Source organism: Astyanax mexicanus, chromosome 15 (assembly GCF_023375975.1).
Source record: "Astyanax mexicanus isolate ESR-SI-001 chromosome 15, AstMex3_surface, whole genome shotgun sequence".
Classification (NCBI taxonomy): domain Eukaryota; kingdom Metazoa; phylum Chordata; class Actinopteri; order Characiformes; family Acestrorhamphidae; genus Astyanax; species Astyanax mexicanus.
The window spans coordinates 15,028,532-15,049,626 of record NC_064422.1 but is presented as its reverse complement, the minus strand read 5'-3'; the positions used below and the strand labels follow the sequence as shown (position 1 = coordinate 15,049,626).

The 21,095-nt window shown below is 38.0% G+C and overlaps 1 protein-coding gene and 1 long non-coding RNA gene across 16 annotated transcripts in view; both read right to left on the bottom strand.

Annotated features, from left to right (window-relative positions):
• The window catches only part of rpl38 (ribosomal protein L38), an 888,922-nt gene that overhangs the window by 56,351 nt on the left and 811,476 nt on the right, over window positions 1-21,095 (bottom strand). Inside the window, exon 1 of one of the 15 annotated variants that reach the window (XM_049464423.1) lies at window positions 1,332-1,337. The exons of the other annotated variants lie outside the window; for them this stretch is intronic. The gene's annotated coding sequence lies outside the window, so the exon portion shown is untranslated. Of the gene's footprint in view, window positions 1-1,331; window positions 1,338-21,095 lie in introns of those variants that run through there. 15 annotated transcript variants of the gene reach the window in all.
• The window catches only part of LOC125781170 (uncharacterized), a 37,062-nt gene that overhangs the window by 14,641 nt on the left and 1,326 nt on the right, over window positions 1-21,095 (bottom strand). The gene's annotated exons all lie outside the window — the stretch shown is intronic.

The following is a 21,095-nucleotide window of genomic DNA, read 5'->3' as shown; positions in this document are numbered from 1 at the left end:
CACTTTATTAGGGGCCCCTACTGTATCTTGCGCTTCCAAACACTAGTAACTTTATTAGGGGCCCCTACTGTACCTTGCGCTTCCAAACGCTGGTCACTTTATTAGAGGCCCCTACTGTACCTTGTGCTTCCAAACGCTGATCACTTTATTAGAAACTAATAAACTGGAACCTTGAGCTTCCACTCATCTTCCACAAAATCTGCAAGAACTGCGTGAGAATATTCAACCTCTAGGAAATAGATGGATTATCGCAGAACACCTTTAGGAACCTCTACCTCTCCATGCAGAGGATCCTGGGTTGTTCTGTGACACACTTTTTCTGCATGTAGAGTAGTTCAGTAAAGATTCTAAGCTTTAAGTCATTTATTGTTCCTGGTAACCTTTATGTTCCTTCCTGAAAAGCAATGCAATCAGACACTTCCTTCTGGGTGCATGAACATGATGATGATGATGAGTGTATTTAAAGCCTAAAGAAAACACCCCGTGGCTCTTCATTAGGCTGTGTGATGACTGTGTTCCTCTGGAAGCTGCAGAAAGGGGGCAGTGTTCCAGGGTCAGCGGGGGGCTTGTTTTTCCTCCAGCAGAACACACTCGTCTAAATATCAGCTGTGACACCGCGGCCAACGCTTACAGCAGCAGCAGCAGCTCTGGCAGAGAAAGAACATCTCTCTCTCTCTTTCTCTCTTTTAATGGAACCCAGTGGTGAGAGGACAGTGATGCGCCAGGGAATGAGTGGGGCAGAGCCAGGCTTTCAGCTTTCAGCTCATGACCTGGACACTGCCCTCCTCCTGCCCATTTAAAATCAGCCCAGTGTTGCTCCAGGGTACGAGCTGAACATTTACTCCGGCTGTGCAGTGGCACTGGCTGCTGGCTGACCGGCTGCTGCTTTATTTGCCAGATTGAGTCGCGGATCAGCTGCTGTGAGGGAGCGCACACACACGAGAGAGAGAGAGAGAATGACTTAATCAGAAATATACTGCGTAAAAGAATGTTTCATGTGTTATCTGCTCAAATTAACCTGCTATGGGACGAATATTTGTAGTGAGAAATACACCTGCTGTATCCTTATATACTTTGCTCTGATTACTGCTTTGCACACTTTTGGCATCATTCTCTCAATGAGCTTCAAGAGGTAGAGTCACCTGAAATGGTTTTCCAACAGTCTTGGAGGAGTTCCCAGAGGTGTTTAGCACTTGTTGGCCACTTTTCCTTCACTCTGTGGTCCAGCTCATCCCAAATCATCTGGATTGGGTTCAGGTCCGGTGACTGTGGAGGACAGGTCATCTGCCGCAGCACTCCATCACTCTTCTTATTGGTCAAATAGCTCTTACACAGCCTGAAGGTGTGTTTGGGGTCATTGTTGAATGGCATGTCGCTGCGGGATGCTGTGGTAGCCATGCTGGTTCAGTGTGCCTTTAATTTTAAATAAATCCCCAACAGTGTCACCAGCAAATCACCCCCACACCATCACAGCTCCTCCTCCACCATGCTTCACAGTGGAAACCAGGCCTGTGGAATCCCATCTGTTCACCTTTTTTGCGTCTCACAAAGACACGGCGGTTTGAACCAAAGATCTCAAATTTGGACTCATGAGACCATGAGACCATCAGATTTCCACTGGTCTAATGTCTATTCCTTGTGTTTCTTGGCCCAAACAAATCTCTTCTACTTGTTGCCTCTTCTTAGCGGTGGTTTCCTAGCAGCTGTTTGACGATGAAGGCCTGATTTGCTGGGTCTCCTCTTAATAGTTGTTCTAGAGATGGGTCTGCTGCTAGAACTCTGTGTGGTATTTAACTGGTCTCTGATCTGAGCTGCTGTTAACGTGCGTTTCTAAGGCTGGTGACTCAGATAAACTTGTCCTGAGTCGGTCCTTATGTGTGCCAATTTCGTTGTAGCGCTCTATGGTTTTTGCGACTCCACTTGGGGACACATTTAAAGTTTTTACAATTTTCCTGACTGCCTGATCTTCATTTCTTAAAGTAATGATGGCCACTCGTTTTTCAATGAGAAGCTACAATGTAAATAGTCATGAAAATAAAGAAAACGCATTGAATGAGAAGGTGTGTCCAAACTGTACTGTGTGTGTATGTGTATGTATATATATATATAAAATAAGAGACCACTTACAAATGATAAGTTTCTTTGATTTTACCAAATTGAAAACCTCTGGAATATAATCAAGAGGAATATGGATGATCACCATCCATAATATGATTTGCACCAGGAGTGGCAAAGTTATCCAAAAGCAGTGTGTAAGACTGGTGGAGGAGAACATGCCAAGATGCATGAAAACTGTAATTAATAACCAGAGTTATTCCACCAAATATTGATTTCTGAACTCTTAAAACTTTATGAATAGGAACTTGTTTTCTTTGCATTATTTGGGATCTAAAAAGCTCTGCATATTTTTTTATTTCAGCAATTTCTCATTTTCTGCAAATACATGCTCAATAGACAATATTACTATTTCTATTTTGAATGTTCATTTTACTGAAACATATACCTATAAAAAGCAAACCGATTCAGAAACTGAAGTGGTCTCTTATTTTTTCCAGAGCTGTATATAATTTTATATACACACCAGATCTAGGCCTATAAATGACTTTAGATCTAGTCCTGCTTTAAGAGTAGTTAGTCTACATGGGTAGTGTACCCATGGTTCTTGTCTGTCCGTCTGTCTGTCTATCTGTCCGTCCGTCTATCTGCCCGTCCGTCCGTCCATCTATCTATAAAGTGATATTTCTAAATATCGCTTTTGAGACTCAGTATGGATATAGCAAACGTAAATTTAGATTTTGACTTTTAAAAACAAGCTAATCATTTTAAACAGATGTTTTTAAGCAAGAAAGCACCCAAAACATGCTGGATAGGAGTAAATCTCCACCTGGACCAGATATGATAATAAAAAGTGGTCCAACACTAACAAAAGTGGTCTAACTGCTAAAGACGATGATTAAAAAATAAAAAACACTGATTTTTTTTTACACCAAGAATGTAGGAATATAAACAGCCACATATACTTCTTTACATATCCTTGCACAGATACAGTGGCATTATTTTTTGTATTTTTGTCATACTTACATTTTTCAGATTATCATCAACTATAACCTGAGTAAAATATAAAAAGCACATAAGGAAAAAAAAAACTATTCAAGCCAATCTAGCCCGGAAAAAGAGTTTGCCTCCTCATAAATTAACTGTGATTAATCACACTTTTTGGACAACTGAGTTCAATTTTACTACTAACCACAACCAGGCCTGATTACTACCAGACCTGTCGAATCAAGAAATCACTTAAATAGAACCGGTCTGATAACATGAAGCAGATAAAAGATCTCAAAAACCATGAAGAAATTCAAAAACATCATAGGTCATCTATCAGTCTGGAAAAGGTTATGAAGTAATTTCTAAAGCTTTGGGACTCCAGTGAACCACAGTGAGAGCTATTATTCACTAATGGAGAAAACATGAAACACTGGTGAACCTTCCCAGGAGTGGCCGGCTCACCGAAATTAGTCCAAAAGGGCATGAACAACTCATCCAGGAGGTCACAAAAGAACCCAGAACAATATTTTTGAAGAGCTGTAGGTCTTCAATGCATCAGTTAAGGTCAGTGTTAATGATCCAATAATAAAAAAAAGAAACTGGTTAAAATAGTCTCCATGGGAGAGTTCCAAGATAATAAAAAAAAAACACTGCTGATAAAAAAAGAACACAAAGGCCCATCTCACATTTGCAAAAAAAAATCTTGATGATCCCCAGAACTTTGAGTAAATGTTCTTTGGACTGATGACAAAAGTAGAACTTTTTGGAAGATGTGCGTCTCGTTACATCTGGCATAAAACAAACAGAATTTCAGAAAAAGAACATCATACTGAGCGTAAAACATGGTGGTGGTAGTCTGATGGTCTATAGCTACCAGGACAGCTCGAACCAGGAAATGTTTACCAGACAATCCTAAAGGAGAATGTCCATCTATCTGTTTGTGACCTCGAGCTCAGGTGTACTTGGGTTCTGCAGCAGGACGATGACCCAAAGCACACAAACAAGTCCACCTCTGAATGGCTTAAAAAACAAAAAGTGGAGATCTACATGAAGTGCTCTCAGGAATGTGAGTAATGTGAGTTGTTCACAAACTCAACGAGACACAATGAGTGTATTTGTTCTGGTGCTCAGGCTGTGAGTAGTGTTATTATAAAAGTAATGAATTTAAATCCCTGATCAGTGGTAAATCCCGCCTTTTCTTAGACTAACAAAGTATCTGACCAATGAACATATTAATGAGATTTACTCTTCATCACATCCTCCTCTCTCTCTCTTTCTCTAACACACACACACACTGGAAAGCTCTGCTGTTTTAGTCCTGAACCTAGAAGACAGCGAAAAAACCTATCTGAATATTTTAGGATACATTTTTCATGCAGACTTCTCTGAGAGAGCTTAAATAACCATTTCAGACAGACTTCTTCAAAACGCAACACGACTCAGGCTAGATTTGTTCTTTACCAGCAAGCTACACTCAGTCCTGCTGAAATAACTGGAATGATTTTTGACGCTACAAGTCTTTTTCCATGCTGTGGCTGATAAATTGAGCACAGCGCACAAGCAAAACCTACGAAACTTGCATTTCTAAACATTCAGAACCAATAAATCAGGGGTGCAAACACATTTTGGGTCCACACTTTTTAATTGTCCATTACAGTTTTTTCCCCACTGCTATAACACTGTTTTTTGTAAGCTAGGCTAATTTTATCAAAATAATTAACAGAGTGAGAGAATTAATATAATTAAAAGCACTTTAGTAAGGTTTGCCATAATATTCAAATTGTGGAAAATTCTTCAGACTGTTCACCTGCCCACCTTACAGACATGCTCTTCCTTTTAGCAGCTCTACCCCTTTCTCTCACTCTTCCTCTTAGCAGCTCTCCCCTTTCTCTTACTCTTCCTCTTAGCAGCTCTACCTCTTTCTCTAACTCTTCCTCTTAGCAGCTCTACCCCTCTCTCAATCTTCATCTAGCAGCTCTACCCCTTTCTCTCACTCTTCCTCTAACAGCTCTACCCCTTTCTCTCTCTCTTCCTCTTAGCAGCTCTCCCCTTTCTCTCACTCTTCCTCTAGCAGCTCTACCCCTTTCTCTCACTCTTCCTCTTAGCAGCTCTACCCCTCTCTCAATCTTCATCTAGCAGCTCTACCCCTTTCTCTCACTCTTCCTCTAGCAGCTCTACCCCTTTCTCTCACTCTTTCTCTAGCAGCTCTACCCCTTTCTCTCACTCTTCCTCTTAGCAGCTCTACCTCTTTCTCTCACTCTTCCTTTAGCAGCTCTACCTCTTTCTCTCACTCTTCTTCTTAGCAGCTCTACCCCTTTTCTCTCACTCTTCCTCTTACTGCTCTACCCCTTTCTCTCACTTTTACTCTAGCAGCTCTACCCCTTTCTCTCACTCTTCCTTTTACTCTTGCAGCTCGATCCTTTTCTCTCACTTTTCCTCTAGCAGCTCTACCCTTTTCTCTCACTCTTACTGCTCTACCACTTTCTCTTATTTTTACTCTAGCAGCACTACCCCTTTCTCTCACTCTTCCTCTAACAGCTCTACCCCTTTCTCTCTCTCTTCCTCTTAGCAGCTCTCCCCTTTCTCTCACTCTTCCTCTAGCAGCTCTACCCCTTTCTCTCACTCTTCCTCTTAGCAGCTCTACCCCTCTCTCAATCTTCATCTAGCAGCTCTACCCCTTTCTCTCACTCTTCCTCTAGCAGCTCTACCCCTTTCTCTCACTCTTTCTCTAGCAGCTCTACCCCTTTCTCTCACTCTTCCTCTTAGCAGCTCTCCCCTTTCTCTCACTCTTCCTTTAGCAGCTCTACCTCTTTCTCTCACTCTTCTTCTTAGCAGCTCTACCCCTTTTCTCTCACTCTTCCTCTTACTGCTCTACCCCTTTCTCTCACTTTTACTCTAGCAGCTCTACCCCTTTCTCTCACTCTTCCTTTTACTCTTGCAGCTCGATCCTTTTCTCTCACTTTTCCTCTAGCAGCTCTACCCTTTTCTCTCACTCTTACTGCTCTACCACTTTCTCTTATTTTTACTCTAGCAGCACTACCCTTTTCTCTCACTCATACTGCTCTACCACTTTCTCTTACTTTTACTTTGGCAGCTCTACCCTTTTCTCTCACTCTTCCTCTTACTGCTCTACCCCTTTCTCTCACTCTTCCTCTAGCAGCTCTACCCCTTTCTCTCACTCTTCCTCTAGCAGCTCTACCCCTTTCTATCACTCTTCTTCTTTCTCTAGCAGCTCTACCCCTTTCTTTTACTCTTCCTTAGCAGCTTAACCCCTTTCTCTCACTCTTCCTCTAGCAGCTCTACCCCTTTCTCTCACTCTTTCTCTAGCAGCTCTATCCCTTTCTCACTCTTCCTCTTACTGCTCTACCCCTTTCTCTCACTTTTACTCTAGAAGCTCTACCCCTTTCTCTCACTCAACTCCCACCTGCAGGGGAAGGTAAATAAACACAGAGAGAGTAACACAGGCACAGAAGGAAACCGACAGGGAACAGGGCGATGGTATCCTGGTAAAAAAAAAAAATTATAATAAAATACGTAATGGTACTTTAAAACATTGAGAAATATCAGATTTATGCACTTACTTAAAATATATTAAAAGTACATTAATATTATGCTTTCATCAGAAGTTTGATAGTAAACTTTGATCATACTTTTTAGAAAGTATAATATAGTGTATTTAAAAAAAACAGACTATGAATTACACTTTCAGTTTAATGTAATTCAGTATACTTCTAAAATACTTATTTTTAAATACATTTTTGCACATTTTTAGCAAAGTGTATTAAAACAACTGTTACAGTAGTACAATGCATCATGTAACTTTTTAGAAAAGTAAACTAAATAACTACATTTAAAAAATGAAAAGTAAATTTGTAACACGCTAAAAATTGTAGTACAGTAAAATATTATTAAAATATATTTTTATACCCAACGAAGTATACTAGAAGTGTGCTACTTACAAAAGACAGGAACAAGAAGCATATTTATACTTTAATGTAAATATATTTAACATCAATTCTTAGTACATTTCTAATATAGTACCTGGTGTATAATAGTGATGCAGTTGTAATACTTATTAAATGTATTATAATATTACTGTAAGAATATTTATTTAAAATATGGGGTTACATACATGAAGTAGTTTGTTTAAATGTTACTTAGGTATTGTGGCGGCTCTGGGTTGTGTGTGTGGCTGCCTGTAGGCATGGTTCTGTTCTCCTGTGTGCGAGGATGACAGGGGTGGGGCATCTCCCTTGGGAGGGGTTATGCAGAGAGGGTGGGCACCACTCTGGATCTGCCATCTGGGAGACACACAGCTGGGTTGGTGGCCTTTGGGCTGTTTGAGCTCTGTGGGGAATGGATTTAGCTCTCCTAGTCTTGTTAAAGGCTGTAAGTGAGTGGCAAGCCGGTTCAATAAAGGAGCTGTTGAGTCTCACGGGTCTTCCTTCCTCTTCCACACCACAGTATGTTTAGTACAATTAAGTACACTTAGCACAATTTAAGTGAGCGTTTTTTTTTATAATAAGTATAATAAGTACAAAAAAAGTTCAATTTTAGCACTCTTTAAATATATTGATTAATATTGTGGCTACCAGAACAATTTAGTGCACTATAGCATAATAATGCTTAATATACTTTAATCTACTTTTTTTTACTAGGATGAGACAACCTACAAAGCTTCAACAATTAGTGTCCTCAGTTCCTAAATACTTATTGAGTGACGTTAAAAAGGAAAAATTGATGTAGCAAAGTGGTAAACATGACCCTGCCCCAACTTCTTTGAAACGTGTTGCTGATATTAAAATAAAACGAATGAATATGTGCAAAAACCAATAAAGTTTATCGTTTGAACAAATTTTATATCTTGTCTCTGTAGTGGATTCAATTGAATATGGCCTAAAAAAATGTTTGCAAATCATCGTATTCTGTTTTTATTTATGTTGTACCCAACGTCGCAACTTCATTGGTATTGGGGTTGTATTTTACTATACTCATAAAACACCTCACACCCACATACACACACATTCTCACCAACACACACTCAGTCTGGAGCTTCAGTGATTACACACAGCAGGGGAATAATCCCAGCTTGCCCGTTGTGACGAATGTTAGTACCTGTAGTGTGACTGTAGCTTTATTTTCACTCTATTTTCTTATTTCAGGGTGCATTTTCTTTTATTTCACACCAATCTGCCGGGCAATAATGACTCCGGGAACTGAAACAGAGGAGAAAAATTTGATCATTTTTTTTTTTTTTGCTGTGGGAATGAAAAACTCATATCTGGGAAATGCATGCGCAGTTAGAGAGGGGGGGTTTATTAGAGTGCAGATATGCAGAGGACGAGAACACAAACAGCGCTGGAGAGGATGAAGGACGAAACACACAAAAGTGCCAATAACAAAAACAGACAGAAGCCCTGTCTCTAATAGTGCAAGGCTGTGCGTGTCCTATTTCTCATTTTGGAAATCAAAAGGATGCCCACTAGCACCCTTCATGGCTGTGTTCAGAATGCCAGCCCAAATACGATATTAGAGTGATGGTATAAGAATATAGTATTATTATTATTAGTTTACATATACAGTTGCAAGAAAAAGTATGTGGACCCTTTGGGATTATACTTGGATTTCTGCACAAATTGGCCATTAAATGTGTTCTGATCTTCATCTACAGCAATAGACAAACACTGTCTGTGTAAACTAATACCACACAAAAAATAAAAAATATATATGTTTGCATGGTTTTATTCAACACAACATGTTAACATTCACAGTGAGGGTGGAAAAAGTATGTGAACCCCTAGGCTAATAACTTTTCTAAGAGATAATTGGAGCCAGGATCTGATGAGAATGGATGTGTTGGTTAAAGCTGCCCTGCTCTATGAAAACACACCAGTGTTTTTTTTGTGCCTCGCACAAAAGAGCTCTTACAAGACCTACGTTCAAGAATTGTTGACTTGCATGAAGCTGGAAAGGGTTACAAAAATGAATCTCTAAAAGCCTTGATGTTCATGTGTCCGCGGTAAGACAGACAGACGCTCTACAAATGGAGAAAGTTCAGCACTGTTGCTACTCTCTCTAGGCGTGGTCGTCCTGTAAAGATGACTGCAAGAGCACAGCGCAGAATTATCAATGAGGTGAGGAAGAATCCTAAGAGTGTCGGCTAAAGACTTACAGAAATCTCTGGCACATGCTAAGCTTTTTGTTGACAAATCTACAATAAGGAAAACATTACACAAGCATGGAGTTCATGGGAGAACACCATGGAGGAAGCCACTGCTGTCCAAAAAAATATTGCTGCATGTTTAAAGTTTGCAAAAGAGCACCTGGATGTTCCACAGCAGTACTGACTAAATATACTGTGTACAGATGAAACCAAAATTTTTGTTGTTTGGAAGGAACACACAATGCTATGTGTGGAGAAAAAAAGGCACAGCACACCATCATCAAAACTTCATCCCAACTGTGAAACATGGTGGAAGAGGCATCATGGTTTGGGGCTGCTTTCCAAAATTCCTCCTGACTGTTGAGTAGGTCTCATCTGTAACTACAGGAAATGTTTGGTTGAAGTTTTGCTGCCAAAGGAGGATCAACCAGTTATTAAATCCAAAGGTTCACATACTTTTTCCACCTTGCACTGTGAATGCTAACATGTTGTGTTCAATAAAACCATGCAAACATAATTTCGTGTGGTATTAGTTTAATCAGACTGGGTTTGTCTATTGTTGTGACTTAGATGAAGATTAAAACACATTTAATGACCAATTTATGCAGAAATCCAAGTAATCCCAAAGGGTTCACATACTTTTTCTTACAACTGTAGTCATTTTTGGGTGTCAGGCGTTGGTTAATTTAATTTATTAATGTTTTTTAAACTCCAAACTCTAGAGAGCAGTGTTATACCCTGCTATTAGAGTCCACTGTCCTGATTAGATAACGAATAAACTTCATCAACTGCATAAATATGGTAGTTGGTATCCAGACTGTTTAGTATAATATTTTGTATTTGTACCAGAGTTTAATTTCCAAACACTCTGCCTTATTCGCTCCTCCCCAGATGCAAAGGTTTTACTGTAGAATGGATATATCTGGATATATTTTGTCATTTTAGAATAAGAAAAGTTCAGTACATAGAAGTAACAGATTCTGTGGGTTAGCACAGTGATGTAAACCAGTGATATAAAAACATATGTAAAGCTTTGGGCATTCCAAGGAGCACTGTTCAATCCCTCATCCAAAAATGGATTTAAAAAAAAAGTATTCTACAACTGCAAACCTACCAGGACATGACCATTTACCCAAACTGACAGATCAAGCAGCCAAGAGGGCCATGGTCACTCTGGAGGAGCTGCAGAAATCCACAGCTCAGGTTGGAGAATTTGTCCACAGGACAACTATAAGTTGTGCACTTCACAAATCTGGCCTTTATGGAGGAGTGGCAAGAAGAAAAACATTGTTTAAAGAGAAGCATAAGAAGTGGTGTTTACACAGCAAACATCTGGAAAAAAAAATGCTGAGGTCAGATGAGAACAAAGCTGAACCAAAAGCACTATGTGTGGTGGAAAGGAAACATCACCCTGCTCATCACCCTGAACACTCTATACCCACTCTCACTGTGAAACATGGTGGTGGCAGCATCATGCTGTGGGGATGCTTTTCTTCAGGAGGAACAATGAAACTGATCAGAGTTGATGGGAAGATGGATGGAGCTAAAAACAAGACAATCTGGGAAGAAAACCTGTTGGAGGCTGAAAAAGACTGAACGAGACTGGGAAGGAGATTCGCCTTCCAGCAAGACAATGACCCTAAATCTCACTAAAATACATTTAAGTTTGTGGTTGTAAGGTTTTTAATAATATTAAAATAATTATTAAAAATGATCATTAATATGCAATAGGTTATATATCATTAAAAAACGGCTGAGTAAAACAGAGAGCAGTATGCTAAGTACCTGCACAGTGACCTTATGCACAGAACTTAAATACCGTGCTGAGTTTTATGATTCCTTTTATGATGAAGCCTCTACTTTCCTCCGTTAAACAGATCACACTGTACTACCCTGATTCCCCAGAAGAAAGCACACCAGATATAGACCTGCAGCTAAATCACTTCTTAACAAAGGGGAGGGTGATCTATGCCATCATGCTTCTGATTTTTCAACACACCCTCCTCCAACTCTTCACAGCAAAAACTGGAGGTAACAAGTTAAAACAGCTGAGAGTTTATTTTCACTGTCAAAAGTGTCATTTTTAAATCTTTCAGATTTAAAGGGTGTACAGCGTTGGAGTTAAATAACAATATTTTGAATATTTAATATTTGTTAACCCACATAAACCCAATAAAAACTGTCCAAATCTACAGAGAATGAAATAAACATCGCTCAATTAAACTCATTCTTTGCATAATGAGTTGTTTGCTTAGCCAACATGTTGTAGGTTATAAGAGCAAGTAACCACCTTCTGCACTGTACATTAGAGGCGGGCAATACCGGAAATTTTGATACCGATCTAATACCAAGTAAATGCAGGGTCAGTATTGCCGATATCGATACAGATACCAACACTTTTGAATATTTTCATAAATCCAAAGGATCTAAAAGACCTAGGATAGAATTTCGCCAAACATTTTACGTGACAACAATTTATTTATTACCGCAATCAACATTTTTGTTTAGAAACAATGAAACAGTAACTAAACAGTTGCCGTAACATTTGAAAGGTTGAAAAGGAGCAACCACAATACAAAAAGAAAATCTAAATTCTCACCTTGTTGTTTCTTTCTTTAAATAGAATTGTTCTTAGGAAAAACAATAAAAACAAGGAATTTTCTTCCTTTCAGTGCAATTCTGATTTTTCTCAAATGTAAAAACAAATATATACTAAAAAATGTATACTCCGGTGGTGTCTCTGTATTAGCAGAAACACAAGCTAACCTCACGTGAATAATAATTTCAATAACAAATAGTTAAATCAATTGAATAATCTTCTTCTAATTTATTTTTTTACTTTTTCCAGTGTTAGTGTAACAATTCAGGGAGTTAAATAAATACATACAAGAGTTATAAAGGAACTCTGTCTCTGTGTTCAATTTTTAACTATTTAGAAAGTATTGATTGAACTCCAAAGAGTGCGGAGCTACATAAACCCTGGCACTTTGGGGGGAATTTTTCAATTCAACACTCAACTTTTTGCTGTGTTCAGCTCAGATATCTGACGCCCGGCAGTCATCTCAGAAAGATCTGATGTAAAACATGTCTCTCTTTGTGTCTCATTTAATCAGACTTAGTTTGTTCAGAGGAACTTTCAGTAGCAGAAACTGACAGAAAAACTAGAAAATAAGGCAGTGGATGAGTGTGTGTTTGTGCGAGTGTGTGCTTAGGTTACGAAATCTGACATTTTTGAACATAAATCAGCATGTATTAATAAAAAGTGCAACAGAGAGCTTTTTGAATAATTCCATGATTTCCTGTTTAATTTATTTGTTTTTGTTAAAATCGTTTCAAATGATCAGACTTGTTTCACAAATTAGATCTGTTTATATGATCAGTTTACAAGGGATCAGCTCAGAATTTGTGGGTTCATACATCACAACCGTATGCATGGGTCTGCATCTCCCCCATACACAACCGTATCTGCATCTCCACTTTCCTTGGACCCCTCTTCTTTGCATTTCTGTCATGTTGAATTCGATTAATTTGATGTTGTTTGTCACGTTGTTGTAGTGCTGGGCGGTATGATCAAAAACGGTTTCACAATTTGTTTTTCATTTGTGTAATTTTTATATATATATATATATATATATATATATATATATATATAGGTTTGTGACTTTCTCTACTGTTAGGAGTACATATTATATAAAACACTAAGGCTTTTAATTAAGGCTTTGATTACTATTGGGTTTACTTTATTCCACAAAATTACACAATATATAAAGAAATCAGACTTTATTAACAGAAAAAAACAGCTGAAGAATTTCAAAAATAGACCGTAAAAAAAAGACACATAAACAACTTTAACACGACTTCCTTTACTAAACTAAATATATTATATAGATCCAAACACTATAAACAGACCTAAAATACTCTGTCTTTTAGTATTTACCACAAATCCCTTCTTTCTCCAGAATAAATAAATTCAGTTTATTGTGCATTAATACTGCTCTTGATGCTTTTTTTGCAACTCCAAACATCCAGTGTTTTATTCACTTGTGCTGAATTAATGATTATGTATTCAGGACTCGTCTGGGGAACAAGAGGAACTTTTCTCTGAGCTGTGGATCGATTGCGCAATTTCATTTGTCTTTTTCTGGGAGAAAAATTGCTGTTTGCTGCTGTTTTTAATTTAACTCAAATAAAAACACTTATACAGTGAGGAACAGCAACAGGAGCTCCTTAAATAAATTGCTGTTCACATTTCTCTCTGGGCAGCATGAGACGAGCATTTGACTCCACAGAGCTGAGCTACCATTACTCCAGTATGCTAACCCAGCACTACATTGTTCACATAAAAGTCACATTAAAATCTGATTTAAGCATCTAGAGCATCCAGACTGAGATGCACCTGTAAGTATCTGATTAAATTCCCATTTTAAAACACTTCCAAATAGAGTCTAAAATTGGCAAAAATCTGATTTCTGGATAAAATCTACATATTCCAAAAATCAGCCTGAATATACCCAATGAGCACAAACTAGAACCAAACAGAGATCATACACAGATAAGCAATACAATAGGAAAGACTCCCATTATGTAACTAGCACTGTTGGCAATACTTCGCAAAGTGCTGCACCAACTGTAGTCAGGTGACTAAGAATGTGAGAAATGTTGATTGTTTGAAAGTGAAAACATGACCGAACATACAGAGAGATGTGGCTTGTGGGAAATGGAGTCAGAGAGTCAGCGGGAAAAAGAAAGGAAGGACAGAGAGCAGGACACGTTGATTTTTTATTTTTAACATTTATTTTAAGTTACTGTATTTTACACACTAAAAGGGCCACCATACATATATAATAAGGCGCACTATCAATGAATGTATTTTTTTTGGTCTATTTTCGTACATAAGGCTTTGATTACTATTGGGTTTACTTTGTTCTACAAAGTTAAACAATATATATAAAAATCAGACTTTAAAACAGCTAAAGAACGTAAACAATAGAGCTTAAAAAGAGATACGCCAACAACTTGAACACGACTTCCTTTACTAAAATAAATAATGTAAATAGTTCCATAAAAAAAACTAAAAACAAACCCAAAATACTCAATTTTTAAGTATTTAAAATAGATATTTCTTAAAAGCTCTCTTGCACAAGTAGGTCAAGTTTAATATTAATTTACACAGGTATCATTGAAGCCATTAGAGATATTACAGTATTAAAACCAGCCATAAATCCCTTGTTTCTCTATTTAACAAATAAATTCAGTTCATTGTGCATTATTACTGTTCTATAAGCTACAGGTCTGTAGTTACTGCTTCTGATGTTTTTTTTTTTGCACCTTATCGAGTGCCTCATCTATTAGTAATAAGAAATAATTAGTAATAAGAGAATAAAAAATATTTAGTAATAAGAGTGTCGCTATGTTTCTGTTCTAATTTGTGCTTCTGTTTACTTACAGTAAGCTTAGATTTCCAGTATTTTAGCACGGTTAGCAGCAGCGCTAGCCATGATTAGTGCTAGTAAATGCCGCCCAACAGCACTACACTGAGGAACCCTGAATGTTCCGGTAACGCAGGGCACTATCAGCTAGCAGTTCGTCCCATGTAGCTCGTTTTAACATGGTAAACACACAGACTACAGTCCGATATACTCACCTCTGAACAGCAAAAGAGCTAGCGCAGAGGTTAATGCGCGGCTAATGCTAATACTGCTCCAGCCTCGGTGCTGGAGAAACTTTACTGCTCTACTGGCTTTACTGCTCTTTACAACCTGACTGGTAGAATTTGTACAAAAGGCGCACAGGATTATAAGGTGCACTGTGGATTTTTGGGAGAATTAAAGGATTTTAAGTGTGCTTTATAGCGCAAAAAATACAGTAACTTATTTGGATTTTTGAATTACTATTATTTTATTTTATTTTTATAGAGCTCCAGACTAATGCTGTTCTGTCATCCAATTTCAGACATCAAAACCTCACTCAAGCCTAAAGTTTGGGAAATTCCAAAAAAAAAAAAAAAAAAAAAATTATAATAACTAAATAAAAAAAAAGAATTAAAAACGTACTTATATTATGATACTGAGACCACTACCAATGGCTCAGGCCACCCGTAGAGTGGTCTTATCAGTGCATTTTCTAGATGTTTGATTAGAGTTTTCCCCCAATTTATGAGCGGTAATAAACTTATTCACTTCTACGACTCCGCCTCTTTTCCATCATTAAGTACCATCAAAAAATGCTCAGAGGAAAGTGTGGGATCCCTACATCTGATACATCAGCCAAATGATGCCTGTGCTGGCCAGAATCCCAGCCACCCCAGAAAGAGCATGGCCAACTGTGCTCTCTCAGACTCCGGCTGCTGATGGAGAAGCCAAATGACCCGGAATTAAACCTAACAATCCTCAGGGCATAGAGTCAGTCATCAGCCTAGTCTGCTGTAACACTCTGAGCCTTGTTCATAGTATTTTTGTTTGGATGTTCTGTTTTAACTTTGCTGAATGCTTGAATCTCAAAAATACTCAGGTTTAATATTTATACAAAAAAATATATATATATTCAATATATCAGAATGTGTTCCTCAGGGCTTTAAACCTTAACAAGGTTCTCCACACTTGCACATCTCTTCTACAAACACAGCTTCCGTTGCTCCTCTCTCTCTCTCTCTCTCTCTCTCTCTCTTTCTTCTACTTTATTTTTCCTTTCTCTTTTCACAGGAAATCCATTCTGTCCACCAGAAAGCTTCACACTATATTGCTCTCTCTCTCTCTCTGTCTCTCACTCACTCTTTTTCTTTCAGTCTCTCTGATTCATTCTTTTATCTGCCTCCTGCCAAACTTCCCTCAGGATCTGCTTTTCAGTCACCTTTCACCACGTCTCAGAGAAAGAGAGAGAGAGAGAGAGAGAGAGAGAGAGAGAGAGAGAATGGGATGTCCTGCAGTGCTGGAAATCCCAAAATAGAAAGAGGAAGGGCAGAGGAGGAAGAGAATATTCTAAAAAGGTTTAAATGTAACTTAATTTAACTTTTAATATTCGATTTCTTAAAGAACTATTAATGATTAACATTTATGCAGTAAGTTATAGCATGATCAGGATACAGCTATCACTAGATATTAAGGACACATGCTGAGTTAAAGCACTGGCACCTTTTGTCAGCAGAGCTTCAGTCAGTATTTTCTTGTTTGCACTGTGTTGTACATCACGGAAATCTGTGTAGGTTGTAGCCTCCGAACCTGCCCACTGCCGTTCCCCCAATCCCATTTCCACACTCAGGTTTGCCAGGTACAGACAAGAGCATGTAAACAGTGTGCTGCAGCCATGGAAATGGGTGTTTGACTATTTTTCTGCTGAGCAGGTAATCACTGAGCTTCACTAAGGTTACTTATCATAGGCGTGTCATTTACTAGCACCACTAGCTTTAAAAAGATGGGCATTTTAGACACTGAAATGTATATGTGTTCACTGATCAGCCACAGAGTAGAGACTCGTCATCGCATGAGCCTTTTTTTCAATCTCTTGTTCATCACTGAATCATCTGAATTACAAAGCTATTCAACATTTAAACATTGCTAAATATAAGATACTACTAGCAAAAATGCTTTTGGAAAATGAGATCTTAAATTGACTTCCTGAAAAAAAATATAAAAAGTAATATCAATGATTAAGCAATTTATTCATAAACAGGTTATCACTAAGCTTCAGCTAAGCTAAACTAATATTAGGTAGGGCATTTTCCACAACGACTAGGAGGAATGGGCACTTTAAAAAGGGACATATTATGTAAAACTCACCTTTTGCATGCTTTTGTATTTCCATTTGGGTTTCGACTGCCCTTATAAACACTTGTGCGAGAAAAGCGTGAAAAAAGACCCATTCGTTTTCTGTGAATCAGCTAAAAGTCTTTGGTGTCAGGAATCATTTGCTTATATAAGCTTTTTGGATGGCTCCCTTATGGCAACATCACTCCTCCAAGCCCCACCAGAGCCTCACCCACTAGATCAGTTGGCTGGTTGCCAACCTCAGACACTATAACGCATGAATAGCCAGTAGACTTTGTTTGTGGGAGGCATCTGTATCTACTATCCGTGGCAAATCTGCAGATAAGGGAAATGTAAGGACTTTCAAATAATGAGTTTTGTGTTCTATCACAGTTAAGCACACTCAGCGTATACATGGCGTGGCCAGCAACATCTTATCTGCAGAAAAGTGACCAAGTCCTTAAGTGGTTCATTCTAAAAGTGACTGAAATTGGCAAGAACAGAGCTGGTGATATCCTTATCTTTATGTGAGAGTGATTTTGTGCAAAGAAATGATTGAAAATGTTTTGTATAGCCCACAGACCTATTCTAACTTGTTTTAAAAGATGTATAAGATGTCCCCTTTAGGTTATTTTAACATTTTAGACTCGCATTCATACGCATTCAGTGATTCAGACTAAGGCTGGCTAAAAAGCTCATGCTAAAACATGCTAACAAGAACTGCTATCAGTCACAAAGAAGAAGTGGACGAGTCACAGCTGTTCATTACCTCAGAAGAAGCCAATTTGCAAAAAATATACAAAAAGAAACCAAATGTTTGACTCTATATTGAGTCTAGAATTTAGGCACTAATGAAATTATACAAAACCAGTCAAAAGCCTGGGTACAACTTCTTATTCGGTGATGTAAAATGGACTTTGGGTGTAGGAAAACATGATAAAGAGTACTAACCTTTGTTGAATTGCCCACCTGAGTTCTTTCCAAACAGTTTCTCCAAACATGCTTTAGAATCTGCCCCAGCAGATAAATCACTTTTTACACTGTTATCCAGGCTCAAAGTAGCTCCACATGAGGCATTAATAACTTTATATAATTTTATTTTTTCCCATTTTCTCCCCAATTTACACAGCCAATTACCCAACCCACTCATTAGGACTCCCCCTACCACTAGTGATGCCCCAACACACCAGAAGGGTGAAGAGTAACACATGCTTCCTCCGATACGTGGGAAGCCAGCCACACCTCGGCTCCGGTACATCAGCTCACAGATGCACTGTGCTGTGGACATCACCGTAGGATTGATGTGGGGAGAGAGCGCCATCTACCCACCCAGAGGAAGCAAGGCCAATTGTGCTCCCTCTGAGCGCCGGCAGCTTGATGGCGGCATTAATAACTTTAAAAGTGCACAAGAAGCTTATTAAAACCAATATTTACAACCTGTAGCAAAACATACATCTCGGGGCGCCGCCATCTTAATGTAGAGGTAATTTATTTTCTACTTTGTAGATTAATATTAAAGACATCAAAACAATTAAGGGACACATATGGAATCATGTACTAAACAGTATATATTTATAAAAAAAAAAAAAAAAAAAAAAAAATTGTCCTCCACAATCCCCTGAACTACACCTGATCAACTGAGATGGTTGTTTGTTTAGCACCTCCAGGAACTCCTTCAAGACACTGAGAAAACTATTCTAGGTGGTTCTACCTCATGAAGACACTGAGATTAAAATACCAAGAGCGCAGATCTTTCCCTAAAGCTAAATGTGGTACTTTAAAGAATCTAAAGTATAAAAAAATATTCTGGTTTGTTTAACACTTTCTGTTTACAAAATAATTCTGCATGCATTCCTGTATAGCTTTAATATAGTCTTTAATATTAAATTTGATAGTAAAATAATCATTAAAATGAAAAAAAAGAAAAAGAAAAGAAACACATTGAATGAGAAGAGGGGTGTCTAATATTTGACTGGGACTGTATGGTGTGTTACCAGTAAAAGTTCTTGTGCTTGTTCATGTAGACCATTTTGGTCTGCTGTTTGAGAACCTCCGACAGTATGAAGCAATATTAGCCAGATTATGATAAGACTTTGTCTGTGGGAGGGATCTGTATCTACTGTTTGTGGCAAATCAGCAGATGAGGGAGATGTAAGTACTTTCAAATAACGAGTTTTGTATTCTATCACAGTTAAATGAACTGGCGACCCACTTTGGCATCTAAAATGAGACCACGGTAACCATTTTTCATGTCTGTTGTCATTCACAGGTACATACTGTTCCTTTAAATCACTGAGAAAAACTGCTGATAATGACAGTCCATGATTCCAGAATGACATTACCTCACTTATCAACTGAGCGCTAATCTGTTCTGAGAATAGTTCTCTAGATGAGTTTGGATGTCTGTATATTAAAATAAGCACAAACTTATCAACTCACTACAGGTTCACACCTCCGAGTCTTCATTCTCTCTCTCTCCTCATCACGACTCACACCAGGAGAGGGAAAGTGACAAAACGGCAATAAGAGGGAAAAGGAATAATTTGCATTTTAACGAGCCTGTCCAATTCACTCTGAGGCAGGAAGTGGGTCAGGATGGATGTGGCAACCCAAAGGGGTCCAAGCACTAAAGAAATTATTAAACTAGTCATGCAAACTGCTTATACAAAACACTGGCCTTCAGAAAGGAACTCCTCCAGTCCTCCTTCAATTCAGACATTTCTCCTACCTATAGGTGCATCTAAAAAATTGGAATATCATTGAAAAGTTACTTTTTTATTTAAGTAATTCTGTTCAAATTAATGAAACTCGTATTATATACAGAAGATGTATTACACACATAAATATCTATTTTAAGTGGGGTTTTTTTATTATTGTCTCTGAAAATTAGAATATTATATAGGACCAAGTCCTGCTGGAAAATGAAATCCACCTCTCCATAAAAGTTGTCAGCAGAGAGAAGCATGAAGTGCTGTAAGATTTTGTGGGAAAACAAACTCTGCACTGACTTTAGACTTGATAATAAAACACAGTGGATCAACACCAGCAGATGACATGTCTCTCTAAACCATCACTGATTGTAAAATCTTTACACTAGACCTCAAGCAGCTTGGACTGTGTGTCTCTCCACTCTTCCTCCAGACTCTGCTCCCTTTATTTACAAATAAAATGTAAAATTTACTGATGATCTGTGATGGTTTGGATCATATTGTATAATGTATATATATATATATATATATATATATATATATATATATATATATATATATATATATAGAATAAAGATATAATATTCCAATTTTCTGAGACACTGATTTTTGGGTTTTGATTGGCTGTAAGCCATAATCAACATTAAAAGAAAAAAATGCTTAAAATAGATCACTGTGTGTAATACATCTTTATAATGAGTTTCGCATTTTGAACTGAATTACTAAAAATAAAGAATGTTTTGCCCTGGATTTTTATGTCCTCTATTGCTTATGAAAGATTCTTACAGTAAATAAGCCACAGAATCAGGTAACAACATTCTTCAGGGCTTTCTTTAACCCATCTCTGAAATATGTGAATCAAAAGGTATGAGTGTAAAAAAATAAATAACAGTAAATTCAGAGATATACAGTGAAAGTAAAAGGTTCCTAAACATTCAGTTCCAGTCGAGTCTTTGCTAGTTGGCTCTCGTTGCAGTCAGACCTGACAGTCCGAGTAAATTTGGAGAAAAGCATGGATATGAATCTTTTACTTTTGAAAGCCATAGTGTTGGCACAGGCCGGTTCTGTATTATACTCTGCCGCTGAGGCACAACTACATTCAACACACGCATATAACATATAACCCTCCAAAACAAACATAGAACCCCCTAAATACCCCAACAAAAAAGGGCTGTAGGGGTGTGCTATATCGTATGGCATGCGATAATATCGCCAATTATTTTCAATATCGTGTACGATATTATTCCCTGAAATATCGTGCCATATCACCCACCCCTCATTACCACATCAGGGCACTACTTTTTTGCTGTTTTTAGCAAAAGTAAAAAATTCACACTGTTCTCCTTTCCAATTTCATATCTATTAGAGACAGATTATATCTGTCCAGTATCATTTATTTTACTTTAATCCTGCATATATGGAGATATATGGAGTGCA